This window comes from Schistocerca serialis, chromosome 4, assembly GCF_023864345.2.
Source record: "Schistocerca serialis cubense isolate TAMUIC-IGC-003099 chromosome 4, iqSchSeri2.2, whole genome shotgun sequence".
Taxonomy (NCBI): domain Eukaryota; kingdom Metazoa; phylum Arthropoda; class Insecta; order Orthoptera; family Acrididae; genus Schistocerca; species Schistocerca serialis.
This window is the reverse complement of record NC_064641.1, coordinates 689,355,770-689,361,769: the sequence shown is the minus strand read 5'-3', so window position 1 is coordinate 689,361,769 and position 6,000 is coordinate 689,355,770.

The window sequence follows — 6,000 nt, the reverse complement described above, 5'->3', positions numbered from 1 at the left end:
GAGAAAACTTGACAACAACAATTTAAGTATAGCGTGCAACACGTTTTGTAGCGCAGTTATTCATTTATTATGTTATGTAGTATTGATAACAACGATATAAGCTAAACAATTATGTAAAAATAGTTACTGTTATTGTTGTATTATGTCACTGTTCTCAAGAGAGTGAAAAACTATAAATTAAAATGCATTATATAATAATTTATAAAAATATATGTAGTTTACAATAATGCAAGCATATAATAATCAAAGCATATAAAAAATAGTTGTAAAAAGTGGTAATACTGAACAAAAAAATGACAAACTGATACCAGCAATAATTATATGCATTTATTGACCCTTTGGAGAAAAAAAATAACAGGAAAACATAATATACTGTTATGAAGGTTAATTTCAATATTTTCATTACAACATTGTCAGTCAGATCTAGTAAAATATGAAAATTAAAGTGTCCAAACCTTTCTCTCTAGCTGAAAATAGACTTATTTTATAAAAAACTACCTGAAGCATTTATCACGTGAAACGCGTACGTTTCATATGTATTCATTACCAGGGATGGCGAGGCATGACAGAATCTCTGACCAGAGAGTTATTTATAGTGTCTAGTCTGCGCTTGACTGCGCAAGAGTTCAGTTGCGGGTTGTATTCAGTTGTGAGTTGGACTCAGTCGGAAGTTGTGTGTGAGGAGTCGGCGGGCGTCGACATGGGTCTCTGGTCACGGTTCGGGACGAGGTATATTGTTAAATAAGGTAATGAAGCAGCATTGCGCACATCTGATAATGTAATGTATGTTAATTGTAATTAATTTGTTCAAGAAATGCCCCAATAATAATTTTGTTTTCAAAGCAATCGCTTTTAAGAAAAGAATCATTCCAATTGAAATAATATTTCCTATGCTTTTCCTCCCAGAATCAATTTATCAGATTAATTATTGCACAGGTCCTAAGGTCAGCGCTGCTGCCCGATTATTGTGGGTTTAATGATTAATGTTCATTTCTCAATTTTTGTGTCGAGTTTACATTGGGCCATTATTTTTCAATATTTTTGTAGCGAAGGTACAGTCGCTTTTATTTCAATTTAACGATGTTTTGTGGGAGCTCAACAACATTTGGCTCTATTTCGATTAACATTGAAATATAGTCTTTTACATTTTTTGCGGGAAGGTTATTGTTTTTACATTATTTGCGGGGAACATTCAATTATAGTAATTTCGAAATTAGCAGGGAGGTTACACTTGGCGACATCCAGACCAGGATCATATTTCTTTGAGAATCTTCTAAAAAGTAGTCAGATATCTGCTCTTATTTACTAAAATATAATTAGCATTTGGCTCAACGCTTTTACTAATTTTGTGACTTTCTTCTACAGGTCATCAGCAATTCGTTGCTCTTTGTTGTATTTGTGTTTGTTGGATTTTGCATTGTCTTTGTCTCATTTGTGAATAATTGATTTGTGCTAAAAATGCCGCGAAAAACTATTAATAGTACATCATGAGGTGTAATGAATGAAATTGCCGAATTAAACAACTTCACCGATAGTACTTGTGACACGCAGTGTAACGATGACAATCCTGCGTTTACTGACAGTCAGTGCGTTCCAACCACTAATGATGATTTTTGTCTGAATGATGAACAAATGGACTCAATTGTGTCCTCTGTTAATGTGACGACAATTGATGACGCGGGGCGTTCTGTTGCAATGAGCGCTGCCCAGCTTAACACACCCGGTTTGCAGGATTTATGTAATGAACAGACAAATTTCTCTAATGAAAATGAACAGGATACGCAAAGTAGGATAGATTTACTTAATTCTGAGGTAGTGACTAACAGTCCACATCCAACTAGCAGACATTTTCAAGAATCACAGAATATCCAAATGGATACACAAAATGTGACAATTGCAGATACACCATTAAACAACACAGAGAATATAAATGCTAATTTGGGCTGGGATCAAATTTTGACAGTATTGCTACAGTTTAAGAACGAAGTTAACGAAAAACTAGACAAAAATTCCAGACAACAGAATGAAAAACTAGACAATAATAATGAAGATCTCAAACAACTTAGTGAACAGGTCAAACAACTTAGTGAACAGGTCAGACAACAGAGTGAAGATAACAAACAATTTAAAGAAAATTTCAAACAGCTTAATGAAAATAACGAAAAAGTCAAACAATACTTTAATGAAACATTAGACAACAATTCCAGACATTTAATTGAAAAATTGGACAACAATTCCAGACAGCTTAGTGAACAAATTAGAGATGTTGCCGCGCAGTGTCATGATACTAAGAAACAGTTACATGACGAAATTGAGGCTTGTTCAAGGAAAGGTAGCGAAGAAATTAGATCTGTTGCTCAAGAATTAAGGGATATGCAAACAGCTACAACGGAAACACTTAGAGAGGAAATTAGTGCAGTCGGTAAACAATGCTCTGAAAAAGCAACACAGTTACGCGACGAGTTTAGATTAATGACAGCAGAACTTTCGCGCACAATGGATGCGAAATTCGACCAACAGAACACTCAAATTGACGAACGCTTTAATCTTTACCTACAAAACAGTGATACCCGTTTCCGTAAATTTATACAGGAACAGAATAAAGTAAAACGACAAGTCATGGAAACAATCACGGCACAGAGACAAGAAGATAAACGTAAATTATTCGCGAAAGCAAAAACATACGTAGACAACAATATTGCTACAGTGTCCGATGAAATTAATACCATCAAGCAGTTGAACACAGAATTACGTGATGAAATTTCCGATCTTAAATCGAAAACGGACACACACACAACAGACTTTCAGACAGTGACAGACAGACTCGAACAATTAGAACTAACACAGGATTCCAATGTCATTAAAGCAGACGTTAAAAAAATTGAACGAAACCACATGTAAAATTCAAAAACAAATTAATGCTTGTGACACTAAAACCGATGATCAGGTAAAAATACTGACTGAAAAATATGATGAATTGGCCAGTCGTATTGACGTTATTGAAAGTAATAATGACAGCAAATCAGACGATACCTCACCGGTTTCATTTAATCAAACACCTGAATTTCAAAATCTACAACAGACAATCGATGAGATCGATTCATCTAATAACACCTTACGTAGAAAATTGTCATGTTTACAGCAAGAGGTAACAGAGATAAAAAATGTTTCAGGGTTTAACACATCACAGCAGACGCCACTTAGTGAACATTTGTCAGACTCACGCAGCGCGTATAACTTGGTTAATCTACAGAGAGTACGGGACTTAGATTCAGAACAGACACAGACAAATAGATTCTCTTACAATACAGAACCTGTTCCGTCATACAGAGACGATAATTTCGATTACAAGCATTTTCTATCAGTGAGAAAATTTAAAGTATTTAAAAATGACAGAACACAGATTCACCCACTGGATTGGATACAACAATTTAGTTTTTCTTTTCCACCGACTTGGCCCGTAACACACAAACTTGAATTTATTTGCAGTTTTTTGGAAGGCGAACCGGCAACTCGTATGAGACCGATCGCGCGACAATGTTACTCAGTAGAAGAGTTTCAGAATGCTCTTCTGTCAGCGTATTGGTCGAAGACGACACAGCGCGGAATTAAAGATCAACTAATTAGTTTGCCAAATTATGAGAACTCAAATTTTCCCAGTGTGACGCAATTTTTTGAGCACATGGTCCAACAAAACCAGTACTTAAGTGAACCATATAGTGAATCTGCACTCATACAATTATGTATTTCTAAATTACCACGGTCATTAAGAGTGTCACTTCTAACGGGTCAGCAAAAAGAAAACATTTCGGCATTCAGAGATCTGTTACAGCTTTTGGAAGTACAGCAATCTGATTATTCCTTTGTAAACAAACATTTTTCACATAATAACCAAGGCCAACAAACTTACAGTAATTACGATCAACCAAGCAATTTCAATAGCAAAGCTAATAGACGCTTTAGGAACGACAACCACCAGAACTTTAATAACAGACACAGTTTTACTAATCAATATCGTCAAAATTATCAGCAGCAGAAACCATATTTTAGTAACAATAGAGGTTTTTCACAACAACAACAACAACAAAACCAGCTGGTTAGCATACCTAACCAACAATGCAGTACACAAGGTCAACCAAGCTTTAATGTTTCGCCGCGTGCACGTATAGTCCCAGGTACAACAAATAGTAACGCACGCCAGCAAGGAAATAACTACGTGCAGAAAACACAGTACTTCAATTCCTATCGCAATGCACCGTATAGGAATGACTATCACGACAGAGCACAATCAGCGTACGTATAATAACAGTCGGTCTTACGAACAGCAAAATCATCCGCAAGAACATATTCTCATAAATGAACCAGACAGTAGATATCATCCAGAACGTAATAGTCTGGAAGAAATAACAGAACAGTTCAAATAATCGAAATGCCACATAATCCTCCTGAAAATAATAACACGTCAGATAGAATCTGACTAGATACTGTACAGGTCGCATCTTCCAGTAACACTAGCACTACTTTTGACAGGCAGAATGTTGTTCACGAAAATGTAATTACTTTTGACGATATCCGAGACACACTTTTACAGGAAAGACCAGTTGTTCAAAAAACCATTTCACACTGAAGCATTTATCACGTGAAACGCGTACGTTTCATATGTATTCATTACCAGGGATGGCGAGGCATGACAGACTCTCTGACCAGAGAGTTATTTATCGTGTCTAGTCTGCGCTTGACTGCGCAAGAGTTCAGTTGCGGGTTGTATTCAGTTGTGAGTTGGACTCGGTCGGAAGTTGTGTGTGAGGAGTCGGCGGGCGTCGACATGGGTCTCTGGTCACGGTTCGGGACAAGGTATATTGTTAAATAAGGTAATGAAGCAGCATTGCGCACATCTGATAATGTAATGTATGTTAATTGTAATTAATTTGTTCAAGAAATGCCCCAATAATAATTTTGTTTTCAAAGCAATCGCTTTTAAGAAAAGAATCATTCCAATTGAAACAATATTTCCTATGCTTTTCCTCCCAGAATCAATTTATCAGATTAATTATTGCACAGGGCCTAAGGTCAGCGCTGCTGCCCTATTATTGTGGGTTTAATGATTAATGTTCATTTCTCAATTTTTGTGTCGAGTTTACATTGGGCCATTATTTTTCAATATTTTTGTAGCGAAGGTACAGTTGCTTTTATTTCAATTTAACGATGTTGTGTGGGAGCTCAACAACATTTGGCTCTATTTCGATTAACATTGAAATTTAGTCTTTTACATTTTTTGCAGGGAGGTTATTGTTTTTACATTATTTGCGGGGAACATTCAATTATAGTCATTTCGAAATTTGCGGGGAGGTTACACGCGTTTTGAAAATCACTCCTCAAAGTGACCAAACACCTGATAACCAAGCCACTTCTAGGATGTACTATTCTTTGGTTTTTTTATTTCATATCTCACTCCTTTTCGTTAATCACACACGGCATAAAAGATGATATAAAACTGGTGAATCTATCAAGGTTTGTGTTAGGTATTAAAAAAAAAAAAAATACTTTATGCAGTGCTTGTTAGTGAGAAGGTCAACAAATTTATTTACTTTAGCATTGTGGTAATTGATGTACATATGATAAACCAACTATGTGATTAAAATTTAACACTAAGCCACATATGACAATTCGTGCCACGTCTCATTTCAGCAAAAATGACTGAAATTTGCTTCAGTAATTACAATTGTATGTTATTTGGTATCTAGAGTATACCAGGTGATGATGTATTAAATATTAAAATTGTTATTCAAATTATGAGGCCTTTGAGAAAAATGTTAGAAGTCTGGTATGAAATGTCCTTTCATTGAATCACTTTCTGGATAAATAGGGAACTGTTAAGTCCTGTGCCACTTTTATATGACTGTCGTTTAAGTATGTCCACCCTTAATTCAAATCCAAGCTGAGTGCAGACTGCAGCAGATAAAAGTTCAGGGTAGACAAAGCCCTTTGTCTGAGCAGTGC